Source organism: Daktulosphaira vitifoliae, unplaced genomic scaffold, assembly GCF_025091365.1.
Source record: "Daktulosphaira vitifoliae isolate Bord-2020 unplaced genomic scaffold, ASM2509136v1 Scaffold_5, whole genome shotgun sequence".
In the NCBI taxonomy this organism is placed as follows: Eukaryota; Metazoa; Arthropoda; class Insecta; order Hemiptera; family Phylloxeridae; genus Daktulosphaira; species Daktulosphaira vitifoliae.
Genome location: NW_026099576.1, coordinates 16,513,039 through 16,530,093, shown reverse-complemented (window position 1 = coordinate 16,530,093; position 17,055 = coordinate 16,513,039). Strand labels below are relative to the sequence as shown.

The following is a 17,055-nucleotide window of genomic DNA, read 5'->3' as shown; positions in this document are numbered from 1 at the left end:
TCATTTTCTTTAACTATAGTTTGTGTAATTCCAGTTTAACTATGGTTGATTTCATAAGTGATTTGGGAATAATTTTTGAGGATAATCTTTCCTTTACTAGACATATAAATTTATCAGTCAGTAATGCTTTTATGAGTTTGGGTTTTCTTAATAGAAATACTAAATATTTTAAAAACATAAATACTTTAAAATTGTTAAATTTTTCTCTTGTCAGATCAAAGCTTGAGTTTGGTTCTTTAGTTTGGTCCCCTAATTATGCTGTTTACATTAATTTATTAGAAAACGTCCAATACAAGTATACGAAATCTATCTGTTTTAAATTAAATATTAGTCTTTCTAGGGATTCATATTATTTACATTCTACTGAGTTAGGTATTACATCTTGTGAACTTAGAAGAAGAGTTAGTGATATTATGTTTTTATATGACTTACTAAATGGTTACGTAGATTGCCCAGAGTTACTTTCAATGGTTGGCTTTAGAACTAGTCAAATAAACCTCAGAGTTATTAAACTGTTTCATATTCCTTTCTGTACCACTAATTAGAGTTCAGCATCATATTTTCCTCGAGTCCTATTGTTAGCTAATAAAATTTTAAACATTGTTGATTTTTTCTATATGTCTCGTGATGTCTTCAAGTCGAATATTTATAATGCATTATCTAATTGTATATTGTAATTTGTTTATATCTAATTGTTTATTATTAATCTGATAGTATTTAGTAAAAATTGTATTTTTTCATTTAATTTATGTTAACTAAGAAATTATTGTATTTATTCTATCGCATTATGTTAAAGGATTATTTTTTTTATCCGTTTATAATTTAAAATAAAATAAATAAGTCGGTTCGGTGAGAGCTGAGAAAAAGTGGTAACAGACACAAAAAAAAAACACATCATAGTATAATTAATACTTTCTCAACGTCGCATCGAAGCTAAAAAATTACAAGCAACTTTGTTGTAAAATTTTTTTTCCGATTAATCGTTCGTCCGTTACAGCTTGTTAAAGTTGAGTGATTTTAGGCCAAGTTTCTATTTTTATATTACTGTACTAAATACAGAAGTCATTATTTTTATTTGCTGTTGCATAAGGGTTACGGAAATTGCCACGAACTGATGATGCCCCGACATTCATTTACTCCGACACTGTAAAAAAATCCTCCGAATACATTTACTCCGACAACAATTACTACGAATACCCGGTTACAAAATTTTGGATTTTACTACGACGATGAATACTTCGAATAGGACTATTAATTGATTGCTCCGAATGAAATTTGCTCCAAATATCGATTATTCGCAAAATCGATTACAAAATTATGAAATTTCGGATTAGATGAATATCGTAGCAATACATTATCTGATGGAAAAATATAACCCTTATCACTAATTAATATAATAAAATAGCGTTATAATTGATTACTGTCTATTAACGAATAATTATTACAATAAAGATCCCCGAAATGTATCCGACATAATTTTTTTTATACTAAAACCTTAGATATTTACCTTTCATTTGATATCATTTTTTTGAAAATCTATCACTTAACCTGCTCATTGGGGAGGATTTAAAATAGCAACTTTTTTACCAAAATTAACTTTTTCAACTTAATTTTTGAAAATGTTCCGGAAATACTGCGTCCTTCAAACATATATCAAATTAAAGCTTATTTTATGTACTATAAAATAAAAAAAACTAATTTGTCCCGACACTTTTTCTTCTACATTTAAACGGATGCCCTAGTTAAAAAAACACTATTTTTGTGTTAAAATTTTCGATTTTAAATTTTAACTTAAAAATGCTATAACTTTTTGAAAAATGTATATATCAGAACAAATTTTTTTTTTCTAAATACTTTATAAATATATCTTACATTTGACATACATTTATTAAAATTAGACAATTTCCCCTTATATAGGGGGCGTCCAAAATTTGAAATATTGTAAAAACATAGATCTTTTTCAACTTAATTTTTGAAAATGTTCTGGAAATACTGCGTCCTTTAAACAAATATCAAATTAAAGCTTATTTTATGTAATATAAAATGAAAAAAAAAATTTGTCCCGACGACCTATCTTCTATGCGCAAATGGCTACCATATTAAAAATATGCTATTCTAACAAAACATTTTTTTTAATTAAACACTATCTACAGATTTGCATCGAAGCGTTTTTTATGATAGTGATTTTAATCATCAGATATCATCCATACTGAACCCAACTATGCCACGACCCCACTATGCCACCACCCCACTTTGCCGCCACCCAACTGTGCTTAATTTTTTTTATAGGACATATTTATATAAAATTACATTTTTACAAAACATAATACATTACATTACGTGATTTTATTTTGAAAATTAATTTTTATTTTTTTTGGAATATGCTTTCATATTCTAAAAAGTACATATAAAATTAATTCATATTTTTTAAAAGACATCTTTTCGGCCTGGCTCAGAAGGCCCTCATTTAATTTATTATTTTTTTTCTCGTTGGACCACTGAGAAAATTGTCCAAAAAATTTAATTATTATTAAAAAAAGGAAAGGCTATTCAGATATTTTTTTCAAGGAAATATCAAACTGATTTCAATAAATATATATTAGATTTTAAACAAAAAGAACTTTAAATAAATAATTTTTTACTCCTTAATATTTTTAACATTTCTTTGAGCACCACTGGAAATTATAATGGTTTTACTTATAATTTAACATTGATTATAAAACTCATGTCACAAAATTAAAATTTTTTAACGATGAGTTAATATATTTTTACTTTTAGATGACACACAGAATTTTTAAATAAGAAAAAATTAATTCTACTTATATATAACCAAAACTTACTAATTCTTAGCATAACTCATATTAGAACTAGTAGCAAAACTTATACAGTTTAATACTATTTTAATTTTTTTTAATATAAGTTAAAAATAATTTTAGTAATTAATTTTCAAATAAAATTATTGAAAGAAAAATTAATCATACTCTTCTGAGTCTACAAAAACCTATTGGAAGAAACTTCCAGAAAGTAATAGGACTACAAAAAATGTGTTCAACAATTACTGCATTGAAGTTGGATATACTGTGTTATTTTATACTTAGATATCCTAATGCAGCACAGGAAAAAATCCAAACATCCCCAAGAATGATTTTATATTGTACAAATATTAACAATTTTATGTATATATTAGTTATTATTTTTTAATATTACACACTTAGGAATTATTCACTAATAACATTGGAAATGACAATTTTTACAGTACATATTTGTTATAGAAAAATTAGTTTTCAAATGGATCTCTTAGATGTTCAAAAATAAGTTACTGNTATAGAAAAATTAGTTTTCAAATGGATCTCTTAGATGTTAAAAAATAAGTTACTGTTAGATAAAATTTTGTGGATCGACTGAAGAAACAGTTAACTAACAGTTTTTTGATTTGATGAAAATATTTTGTAATTATTGGATAATTAAAAAATAAAATTCTCAAAGATAAATATATATTTTAACAATAGAGTAAACTTTTTCAAAAATGTACATTTGTATTAAACACTATTAATTTTATGTTACTTAATGAATGACTATTATCATTCGAGTATTAATAACATTTGTCAAATGTGAGAAATTGTACCAGAAAATAATAAGCAAAATGTATATTATTGTATAATAACTATAGTAGCAAATAAATGCTAATATAATAGAACGTTTTAATTTAAATTTTACAATATTATTAATAATAATATAATTAATTTAATAATGTAGTGTTTCTGTAGCCACGTGACTCTGACGTTGTAACATATACGATCGATGCGCACTATTACTAATAATACAATTGAAATATAATATAGCTTTCGATGCATAATCAAACTATCGATAATGTCGGAGTTTTAACTGTCTCATTTTTTAATGTAATGTCGGAGTAAAATCCGTCGTAATTTTGGTAACCTTTGGTATCAGATGGTCGGAGTATCAGATATCGTAACAATTACTACTTTGTCAAATGTCGAAGTATGTAAATGTTGGAGTATTATCAGTTCGTGGCAAAGGTGCTTGCCCGTTGCATTAACCAAATTTTATTGATCAAGTAATGACATGTAAATTAACTATAAAAATTTACGACGTACTAAATGAAAAATAACAATAATAGATACAAATCTGATTTTCGGTGTATTATTAATAGCTAAGTCTATGTGTATGTAAGACTAAAGCATACATTTCTTAGCCTCTCTTCGCCATAGTATAGTAACTAAATACAATCAATTACTACGATAATGTTATCGTAATCATTCGTTACACAAAATAATCTTTTTAATTTTTGTTGACTGATATGAATTCAAAGTTTTAACTTACCATATAAACGCTCGTCTTTTAAAAGATTTTAGTTCATTATTTTACTATCTTAAACATTACCTTAAAAAACTGAACTGGTACAGTACTAATTTGCCGACTGTACTACAAGCTTGCGTGGTCAAACATTTTTGTACATTATTAACGTTACATTGTTTTATTATTATCTAAATATAGTGTTTTAGTGCAGCGTATTAATAAAAAAAAGGTTTTATTTGTATGTCGTTACAATAAAAAAATTATTTTTGAATGTTTATTGAAATAATTAAATTAAAAGAAAATTGAATAATAGTCGAGTACAATATACAATGAAATAAGCTTTATAGCTCTGTCTTAGTAATTTTATTTTATGAAATAGCAGCATAAAAAATGAAATTTACCGAAAAATTAAAGAGATTAATTTTTGAAGATATTTACAGTTTTGGATTTGCTGCTGTTGAAAGACAAAATTATCGAAAAATTTAACATTTTTCTCTTTTGAGAAAAATAAGTTTTGCTGTAGTGACATTTTACTTAAAAAGTAAGTAGATATAATAATGTAATATTAGATGTGTAGTAAAATTAAGGCCAAATTTAGAAAAACTCCAGGCTCCAAAAATATATATTGATGATCTTTTTTTGGCCATACATTTTTACTTTATTTTCCGACTATTCCAAAATGATTATAATATACAGAACTTTATTGGTATACTATATTTAACAATTTTATGAGTAATTATCTAAATTTAACTATTTTAAATACATTTTTTTTTTAAATTTAACATTATACCCATATTGAAATTAAAAATTTGAATAATTGTGAATGTTATAAATGAAATGATATTAATAATATGATATTTTAAAACATTTTGGATGTAATAAACTTCAATAACCTTTATTATGAAAGTATGTTAAAATACTATTTTTATATTGCTACATTTAAAATAATGTAATTTTAAAACTGATTTTAAACTTTTCATTGATTGATTAAAATAATATTTATCATAGTTAAATTAGAGTTCTCAAATTGAATAATTGTAAGAATCAGCTACTGAATATTAATACACAATTTAATAAGGAGAACTTATGATTGTGTTATGTTTCATTGTAGATAATAAATAAATATTAAGCAACCATTTTGATAAGGTGCTCATAGCTATTATTATTTAATTAAGCGCGCATGGATTAGAACACTTAATTTATTTCACGAAGTAGTAACAAGTGCCCTTAAAATATATAAAAATTTGCAAAAATTAAAATTACTTTGATTTTTGTTTAGAAAGTTGCCGACAGTAAATAAATTTGTTAAAAAAATTGTTTTAATATAAATTCAGTTTTTAGTTATTTTTTATAATTAATAATCTATTCCTTAATTTGATTTCAGTTTTTAGTTTTGATACCTGCTATTGTAAGTTATCATCTGTATTTTTAAGTATGCACTTAAAAATAATATCACACTAATATCCTAATCATATTAAGAAACAAAAAAGATTGTAATCATGATTTTTTATTACTGTCTATCATAATAAAGTCATCTATTGAATAAACATAGTTCTCGAACAAACTAAAGTGAGTTTTATGAAATAAATTTTACTTTTTTAGTATTACAAATTTTATTTCATGTAAGTTAATTAATTTTGTTATAAATTTGATTTCAGTTATAGTTTTTGTACAATTTTGATGTCTATTGGTTTTGTATACACTTGTCTTAGCATACTACATTAGCAAGCTTTAATTCATTATCAGATCAACATTATAATGAATTATTATACTACAATGACAGTATTGTAGCTAAATTTCTCATTTGAATTCTCTTTGAGCAATGTTAGGTTGCAAAAAATAAATAAATCTAATAAAAATTTAAGATATAAGTAATTGTTATTTTATATGTTACATTCAAGTATTTAAAAAAAAACTATAGTAAAATTATTATTTTTATAGATATTATGTTTACTACAGTAGAATTTTGATAGGGTTAAGTATATTCTGTTCCTTGAAAAAGGAAATTTTACTCATAATAAATAAATATTATAGATAATAAAAACAAGTTATTTGTAGTTTTTAACTGAAAGATTTGACTGTGGTAAGTTAGACTAGTTAAAACAATTATTTTTAATTTAAAAGCTGTTAATTATTAAAATAAATACATAAATTCATCAAAACTTCATAAATTTTAGTATTGCCAATTGGAATCAATCTGTTATATTTTTATAAATAACTGTTGAATACAAAATCAAATTCTTAAATAATTTTAAGTCATTTTTAGTTCAAAAACCTTATTAAGTTAAAAAAAAATAATTTCCCTTGAGCTTTAACTTATCCAGGTTCTACTGTATTTTAAAATTGGTATCAATGTCGTACCAAGAAAAGGGAATAGGATGTATAAGGTTTATACACTTTGCAATTTTTAATTGTTATAATTGGCAGTTATTTAATATTAAAGGATGCTAACATATAATTAAAAACTCCATACTAGACCTAACCCCAAGACCTATACTAGCGGAGGCATGATTGCAATGCATTTTATGAGGAAACAAGGTTTTTTTTTTGTGAAAATTGTTTTTTTTTTCATTAAGAATTGTTGAAATGTCTGTAGGAGGGTTATCTTAATACTTAATTTTCTATGACATTACGCATATTCTACAAGAATTCATGTATTAAGCATATTCTGTCATGGAATAAAGTATAAAGTTTAACTCTCATACAGGTGTTTCACAATTCCAAAGTGAAAAAAATTCTAAGTTGAGCAAAAGAAAAAAAGTTTTCGACAAAATAATGATAAAACATAATTGAAACGGTCATTTCAAAAACGATATAAGTAATAAAATTTTGATTTACATGTATCAAAAAAAACTTAAATACTCTAGAAATCCAACTTGTTTTGCACTTGCACCTATTTACTAATTTATTTTTAAGGTTTCTGGTATTCATAATCCATAGTTTTAAATAGTCTAACTTTGGCCAAATTATTAAATTGAAATAAAAGATTTTTGATTTGCATTATTTTTGCAGTGAATAGAAATTTATAATATGAAATTTAAATCAAGAAATAAAATAAAATAATATTTTTTTTCCTAATTATTTAATTTATCTTAACTTGGCTATAGGTAACAAAACTTAGAACAACTTTTTTCAAAATAAAAATTTTGTTGTTTTTGCTTAATAAACCATTGCACTTTTAATAAAACATTAAAAAATAAATAAAATATTTCTCTTTAATAACAAAAACTTAACTTGACAAAATGTTACAATACAGAAACATTTTTGAATGAAGTCATTGACTTTTGTAGTAAATATCAGTTTCACAAATGAAATTTTTACACAAAATACATAAGTATACATAATAATGTATAATTATCAAATTTGACAAAGTCATTACTGTAAAATCAGTGACAAATGTAGTTTTTGAAATGACTTATTCAATTGAAGTACTGGTTTCAAAAACAACCAGCATTTTGTATAACATACAAATTCATGCAATTTTGAGCCTTAATCAGGGTTGGGTAATAAAATGTATATTTGGTTTTATTTATACTATGCATAATACACACATACTGGTGTTCAGTAAAGAAATAGGTTAATTGTTATGAATATAAGAACTATAGATACCTGTTTCCTTATTTACAGAACATTTATAGATGTAGATGTATAATTCTTTAAAAAAATTTTATTCTTAAATAGATCACACTGATTTTAAACCTTTTTATTTTTATAAACATCAGTTTATGATCTCATAAAATTAAAAAATTATTAACTTTTTATGTTTTGTGTGATAAATTATGTGTTAGTCATTCTTGTGAAAATTTGTTGGGATTTCAGCCATTATATTTTTAAAGTGAAGTAAAAATTAATAAATAAATACAATATTTTAGTATAAATTAAAAAAATAATCTATTTTTAATTATGAATCATTTGTCATGATATAAGTATTGTTTGTAAAAAAGTAGATGTGTAATATGTACATATAATACTTATACTTTTGTGTATTATACTGACCCAACTCTGACCTTAAAAGACAAACGAGCAAAAGTGTCATTTTGTAGAGGCCCACGAAAAATTTAGTATTTGATAGTTGTTAATTATTTCTATGTACACAAATTTATTACTGTAAATGTAAGTATAGTATGTTCATATTAATTATAAATTTTTTGTTCTAATAATAATGTATTTATCAGAATATAGACAAGATATAATAAAAATTAGTAATTATAACTAAATAATTAAAATATTGCAAAACATTTTTCTATACTAATATAATAACTTCATGGATTATTCAATTAAATTAAGATAACGATTGGATCCAAAAATATTTATGTAATGTTGTAATCATTGTAGGAAAGATCTAGCAAATTTAAATGTAAAAATATGAGTAACACAATGTATTATATAAGCCATTTAAAATTAAATTTTTTACTTTATTAATAACTAATTTTGTAAATATTTAATATCAACTGTATAGTTGATTAAATTCTGTTTAAAAGTGTAATTTTTAATTTTACCTTGTTATTTTTTTATTTTAATACAAAATAATATTGAAATGTAAATAATATTATATCTATTATTGACTGATTAAGTATTAAGTTTATTTTTTTGTATATTGTACAGCATTAAAAAATTGAAAATTGTATCATTTTAAAAGCAATAACTGTGATTTGAATTTTTATGGTTTAATTTATCAAAATAAAATTTAATATGGTTTTGGTAATATAGTGAAATTCTAAGAATATTTAACATATTAAAAAATAAGTTTTGAATTTAAATCTATGATTTTAGTTTAAGAACAGTGATAAATGTCAAATTAATTCAAACATGAAATAACATTTTAGTTATTTAGTGATTGTTTTTTCATTTAAAAGATTTTTTTACAATAATTGTTTTATTGGAATTCATTAAATATTTTATTGCCTTTCCGTCAATTAAGAGAAAATGTCCAATACTGATGAGCGTGACGTTAGATACCTACAGCGAATTAAAAAGGCTGCGTTGTTTGTTCGTGAAAGCACCATCAATCGCATTAAATCTATACATGAAATGTCTGTTCGCGTTGTTGAGTCTCCTGAGCTGTTACCTGATTTTCTAATATCTGTGAAGGATTTAGACCCATTATGGGAAACATTTTTAGCAAATAATCAAGCCGTACTTGATGCCTTGTCGGATTTAGATTTGCTCGATGAATTTTCCTTAAATTTAGAAACTGATACTCGCGCGTTATGCATAAGAGCATTAGCTACTGCAGATAAATATAAACCTACCTTGCCACGTCAATCACTATCTAATATTAACGATGATGGTGATGAGTCTGTAATTTCCAATAAGTAGTGGGATGCGGTCACGTTTGCCTGAGATACCCCTCCCCTCCTACAGTGGTAGCTTTTTGGATTGGCCGGTCTTTCGTGATAGATTTAAGGCACTGATAGCTCAGCGTACGGATTTGTCTAATATTGAGCGATTTTATTATTTGTTGGGATGTCTAAAAGATGAAGCACTTAATAGTATTCGCAACATTGTTGTATCCGAGACCACCTATGAATTAGCATGGTCAACATTAGTCGATAGATTTGACAGACCTCGACGTAATAATAAATCGACGNATTCTGAAGAATTTCCTGCTGCCTCTGACGTAATAAAGTATGTAAAGGGGCGGGTATCTATTTTAGAGGCTGTCAGCTTTTCTGGTAGTTCACGTCGATCAACAGTTCAACGCGACAACATGAAACCATCAACTTTCCGAAATATAGATAAGCGACCCAAGTTTGCTTTAGTCGCTGCCAAATCTTCTGGTGCTCCTATCTATAATTGTGTTTTTTGTAATGGGTCACATGGACCATCTAAGTGTCGAATGTTTCAATCGGCTTCGGTAGAAGATCGTACCACTATGGTACGAGAAAAGAAGATTTGTTTTAGTTGTTTAAGTAGCTCACATTGGAGCAACCGTTGTAAGAAGCGCCGACCTTGTAAACACTGTCCTAGGATGCACCATAGTCTTCTTCACGTAGATAAATCAGATGGTGAGAACCTATCTAATGTGGACGGAGTACCTGTAAGCAACACTTCGGTAATGGATACCCGTCCAAGACATACCGTCTTATTAGGTACTGCATTAGCTCACATAAAAGACCGTGCAGGTATTTNATCAAAGACCGTGCAGGTATCTTTCAGACTGTTCGAGTTTTAATAGACTCAGCTTCACAAATTAGTGCAGTAACCAGTAGCTGTGTAAATCGTTTAGGATTGTCAAAGAGAAAATGGACAGCGCTCATTTTAGGTCTTGCTGGAGCTAAGGTACCTCTGGTTGAAGGAGTTGTCGACTGTCGACTCACTCCCCGGTATGCTCTACAACATGTATTACATGTAAATGCTTGGGTATTACCTAAAATTACGGCAGACATGCCCAATAGAAGTCTTTCTGTTGACATAAAGTGCCAGTTTGCACACCTCGCACTGGCTGACCCCACATTCGATCAGCCAGCACCAATTGATATGTTAGTGGGCGCGGACATGTTTGCCCAGGTAATGGACGGTAAATGCATCGAAATAAACCGTCAATTACCAGTAGCTTACGGCTCTATATTCGGTTGGGTCTTAATTGGCGGGGTAGGAATACCCACGGACGATTCTTCCCATGTTGTACTTTCGTCATTAATGACATCGCTGGAAGATCTATTAGAAAGATTCTGGGAAATAGAAGAACCAGGACTTAATGAAGATGATGTAACTGAAGAAGGAAGAAGTGAACTAATGTTTCGAAGCCTAACGACCAGAGATAGTCATGGACGGTTCATAGTGCCCTTGCCATTTCGCAAAAACGCGTGCTGTGACAGACTATCGGGCTCACTGCAGGTAGCTACTCGGTGATTTGAAAACTTAGAAAGGAAATTAAAGAGTGACTCTCAGTTATACGGCGCTTATAGGGAGTTCATGAAGGAATATGAGACACTCGGTCACATGACGCCAGCTCCAGTGTCCGGAAAGTATTTCATTCCGCATCACCCGATTATTAAACAAATTGGTGATCAAATTAAACTCCGAGTGGTTTTTGATGCTTCGGCTAGGGCACCTGGGGGTTGTTCACTAAATGATTGCCTCATGTCTGGACCTAAACTGCAGTCCGATATAACGGATGTATTACTTAACTTTCGCCTGTACCAGCACGTCTTCGTAGCTGATATTTGCAAGATGTATCGCCAAGTGCTAATCCAGCCCGAACACCGACAGTACCAGCACATATTATGGCGTGACGTTTCGACTGATCAACTCCGTGAATATCAGTTAAATACGGTTACTTATGGAGTCAATGATGCACAATACTTGGCCATACGTGTATTACATCAAATAGCCAGCGACGATGCTAAAGGATATCCCAGAGTCCAACATGCTCTGCGTCGTCAAACATACGTGGACGACTTATGTGTGGGAGCGCACACTATGGAAGCTTTGATTAGTCTTCAAGAGGAGGTAAGAACTGTTCTTGCTAAATGTGGTATGGAATTGAAGAAGTGGTGCAGCAACACACAGTCAATTCTTGATCACGTACCTGTTGAGGATAGAGCACAAGAGTCGTTGCAGTTCGAGGTAAATAAGGATTCAATCATTAAGGTCCTGGGATTAGTATGGAATGCTGTGGATGACCATTTCAGCTTCAACGTGTTGCTCGACTCTCGCATTTTTATCAAGCGTGGCGTACTTTCGGTTATAGCTCGTATTTTTGACCCACTTGGATTACTAGCTCCAGTAATTTTTACTGCTAAGTGTCTTATGCAAGAAATCTGGCGATCTACCACAACGTGGGATGATCCATTACCTGAGAGAATCATGACAATATGGACTAAGTTTATTGATCAATTACCACGACTATCAGAATTGAGCATACCACGTTTTATTGGTACTAAAACTAGCAGCAAGGTCCAGTTGTGTGGGTTCTGCGATGCGTCCAACAAAGGATATGCAGCATTGGTATATTTACGGTTTCTGGCCACAGATGGTACTATGACTATACATCTACTGAGCGGTAAGACAAAGGTAGCACCTATAAAGACTATGACCATTCCTAGATTGGAGTTGTCTGCTATGTTGTTGTTGGCCAAATGGTTGCGCAAAATAGAAAACCAGCTAAGTCCTACAGTATCTGTGTCAGACGTATGGGGTTGGTCGGATTCCACGGTAGCCCTATCGTGGGTGGCGTCAGCTCATGTATCTTTCAAGGCTTTTGTGACAAACCGTGTGGTTCTTATCCGCCAGCTACTGCCGAGTTGTCAGTGGCGTTATGTACGGACTGACATCAATCCGGCAGATTGCGCCTCTAGGGGATTAATGCCTGCTGAATTGGCTGCGCATAAACTGTACTGGCAGGGTCCGTCCTTTTTGTACCACGCGATTGACACCTGGCCTCAAGAATTTAAAGTCATCTCAGAATCCGAGATGCCGGAAGTTCAACAAGTGTCGATATTGGTATCGGCACAAAGTGTATCCTCTTCGGACTTCTTAACCAGACGGTTTTCTAATTACGGTAGAATGCTCCGGGTGGTTGCTCGGATACGACGCTGGTTAAAGTACAGACGCCATGAACCTGTCTGTTCGGTTTCCCTATCAATTTTGGAATTGAGAGACGCGCTCACTGCTATCACTCGTTATGTACAACGAAAAACCATGTCAGATCTTATTGTCGAGTTACAAAACAGGAGACCTGTTTCATCAAAGGTGTTTTCACGTTTGATGCCGTTTATAGATGATAACAGGATAGTACGCATAGGAGGGCGTTTACAAAATGCCGACCTTCATGAACATCAAAAACACCCTATNTTAAAACTTTCATGGATTGTTTTGTTGCTTGAAGTGCTTGAGGATATATCCATGTTTACAGTTGAGTTCTGACGTTTCGGACTCATTGCAGAGTCCATCTTCAGAGTGATGGTTGCTAGTCGGTAGCTGCAACTATACTGCTACAGTACTCTGAAGATGGACTCTGCAATGAGTCCGAAACGTCAGAACTCAACTGTAAACATGGATATATCCTCAAGCACTTCAAGCAACAAAACAATCCATGAAAGTTTTAACACATTCACCCTATTCTGCTCACCCGGGATTGTCATTTGGCTATGCTTTTGTGTCAGCATTGGCATCGCGTCACTTGTCACTCTGGACCCCGACTTATTGTCAGCCTTATTGTGCGCCATTTCTGGATCATATCTGTTCGTGTACTCGTGCGTCGAGTGGCGACCATGTGTAGTACATGTGTACGTTTAGCTGCCGTTAATCCTTAGCCACTGATGGCTGACCTGCCTACTTCTCGTGTTCAGCAGTGTCGTGTGTACTACGTGTAGGAATTGATTATGTGGTTATGCCCTTTCTCCTTCACAGAAACGTCTCTCCGAAAGTCCAGAGTTTATAAGGGATATGTGGCAATATTTGTCTGCTTTGCTGTTAAAGCCACTCATTTAGAAGTAGTGTCCAGTTTGTCTACGGAGGCATTTCTGGCTACCTTAGATCGATTTGTAGCAAGACGGGGTATTCCCACAGACATTCATTCAGATTGTGGTACAAATTTTATCGGAGCAGCTAATGTTTTACGGTCACTCATCCAGACTGCGGATGCACGGGAGCGAATTGAAGCGTCAATACCCGCTCACTGGCATTTCAACCCCCCATCTGTGNTTGGCATTTCAACCCCCCATCTGCGCCCCACTTCGGTGGACTTTGGGAGGCGGCAGTCCGTGCCATGAAGGCACGACTAACGCGGGTACTATGTAACCATGTACCCACGTATGAAGAATTTACTACTCTAATTACACGGGTTAANAAGAATTTACTACTCTAATTACCCGGGTTGAGGCTGTACTGAATTCTCGACCATTAACCCCTATGTCTGCAGACCCTCAAGATTTAGACTACCTAACACCCGGACATTTTTTAATTGGCCAACCTCTCCTAGCCATTCCATACCCTCCCACTCCAGAGATCTCAAAAAATCAATTCCAACGATGGAAATTATTTGAGAATTGCCAACAGAGTTTTTGGAAGCTGTGGTCTCAGGACTATCTACATACATTACAACAACGGTCGAAGTGGACCAAAGAACAACCCAACATCGCGGTAGGAGATATGGTTGTGATAAAAGAGAACAATACAAGTCCGTTAGTATGGAGGTTAGGTAGGGTGACGGGTGTTATTCTTGGCAAGGATAAAATTGCGCGCGTAGCCCAGTTGCACACTATTAACGGACAGATTACTAGGCCAATCGTGAAGCTGGTATTATTACCAACGTCATGACTCCTTGAGCACATATTCATTATTTCCCTAGTCTAAATATTAAGTTCCTATGTTTCCTTACCATATATATATATATTTTTTTAATTATACAATAGTATCTTTATTTATTAATAATTGATTTTGTTGTAACTTATAATTATTTTTTTTAATCATTTTTTCCTTATTCAACTGTTATTGTAGTTAAATAATAAGTTCTTTTTATATGTCATATCATTATTGTATTTTAGTTGTGTGTTCTATAATTGTAGATGTCATTGTTGATAATTAATGTTACCTTAATTTAATAATCGTTTTGTTTTTTTTTTTGTAACCATTTAATTTATGAATGTCATAACTGACCGTGAAGCCACATTGGACGGAGATCTACAACTCACTACACCATTGAAAAAGTTATCATAATGATCACACCATTAAGCCCTACCTTTTAACGTTCATATAGCAATTATAAGGGCTAGCCCTTCCAAGGGGGGAGTATGTTGCGGCAAGTTATGTGGTTAAGTTCAACTTGTGGCCCGAATGGAACCGGTTACATATAGTAAGTGGGGATGCCGTTCGCTGTCCGGTAAGTCGTCGCCTTATTTAGTCAGTCAACCATTGTATGATCTAGTGATTAGACCCATTGGCGCCGCCACGAGTTTTTTCCGCGACTTGCGGTATCGTAATGTAAAGGTGAATTCGGTGGATTTACCGGGCGCGTGATCATTATAGTTTACTCGTGGTTTGTTTCATTCGAACGATTGAAGTTGGTTGAATATTACAGTATACTCCAATCATTAATGTCTGCCCAGGTCAGATTATTGTATTCTATAGCACTTAAAATTTATATTTGTACTTATTTTATTGCAGTGTATTATTTAGTTGTCATTATGAATGTAAGTGGGGACGCCCACCCATAAAGTTTATTATTAATTAAACCAATATTATTATTATAGACAAATTCCTTTCGAGTTTCTTATTTAATAATTTATTGTGGTTTCCTTGAATTCACGTCCTAAGTCAATCAGGCCAACCGAAATTTAGGAGCCTGTAGACGAACAATATAGATGCATGTTTTTACCTATCATTTGGTTTTTTTTTTTATAAATCTGACCCTTTACCACCACACAAGAGGGATTTAAAATGACAACTTTTTTTTTTTTTAGTTAAAGTAAATCATTAAAATTAATTTAGTTCTGGATATTTCAATAGTAGAATCTTTTTAAATATCACAAATTACTTAGAAATGATTACTATGATTTCTATTTAAGTGTTCTATTACCATAAAAATGCAAAAAATAATGAGTTTTTCTGATAAACTTACAATAAATAGTAATTATAAAACATTCTGACTGCATATTAATCTTAAAAAAATAACATTGTTTTAATTCTCATTGGTTCATAGTGTTGGGCGGTTGATAAGAAAGTAGTGCAGAGAATAAGTGTAGCAGAGATGAGAATGCTTAGTTGGATGAGTGGAGTGACTAGAGAAGATAGGATAAGGAACGAGCATATAAGAGGAAGTATAGGTGTTGCGTCAATCGTGGATAAGATGACAGAAAATAGACTTAGATTGTTTAGTCATGGTATGAGGAAAGAAGAATCGAAAGCTGTAAGAACAGTTATAGAAATGAATGTTGAAGGAAGAAGAGATAGAGGAAGACCAAAAAAGAGATGGAGGGATGCTATTGAATGCGATTTGAGGACAGCTGATGTGAGCGTAGAAGATGTGGGAGATCGTGTCAAGTGGAAGCTTAGGATAAGGGTGGCCGACCCCAAGTAGTTGGGATTAAGGCAAAGAAAAAGAAAAATATTACCAGAAATTCCGGTGGCAATTGACATAATATGATTGTTGTTTCGGAATGTACAATTTAGCGTTTAGTTGGGTTTAAATAATATAGCGTCAAATCAATTACCTACTCTATCGCTTGTATATTAATATACACTACACTTTAATGATACAATAAATAAATAAACTCACACATACACACATATGCATTTATAACATTGTGTCTAACGTAAGTGTAACATGATAAAAAGTAACCGTAAAATGAAAAAAATGGAATATAAATTTTAGTACTCATATTAAATGTAATGTAACTCGAAAAATATTTGTTTAAATGAAAAAATATATGATAATTTTTTTGTTTATAATTATCTTTTAAACAACTTTTGTACGAAACTTTTTTTTGTAAGTTAAATAATTTTTGAAAAAGTTAAAAAAGCTCATATTTTGAACTTTTGCGAGGCTGTAAAAAAAAAGCTCAATTCCAATCTTGAGGACTATTAGTATGTCATTATACATATTTTAATTCAACTTTTAAAAAAACAAAATTTTTTCCGCAATTTTTCCTTTGTTGACTGGCCTAGTATTATACACGTAAAAGTAAAGCAAAATATAACTTCTTTATTATTTTTATAATTTCTCCGTTTAAATTACAATATTAAATATCAATTTCATACTAAATTTAATAATTATAATTAGTATATATT

At 30.6% G+C, this 17,055-nt stretch overlaps 1 long non-coding RNA gene across 1 annotated transcript; it reads left to right on the top strand.

Moving 5' to 3' along the window:
* The first annotated feature begins 3,666 nt into the window (after positions 1-3,666).
* On the top strand, positions 3,667-9,906 carry LOC126907858 (uncharacterized). Its single transcript, XR_007704636.1, has 3 exons — positions 3,667-4,861; positions 5,705-5,889; positions 5,979-9,906. It is a non-coding gene; the product is annotated as an uncharacterized LOC126907858 (long non-coding RNA).
* The last annotated feature ends 7,149 nt before the right edge of the window (positions 9,907-17,055 follow it).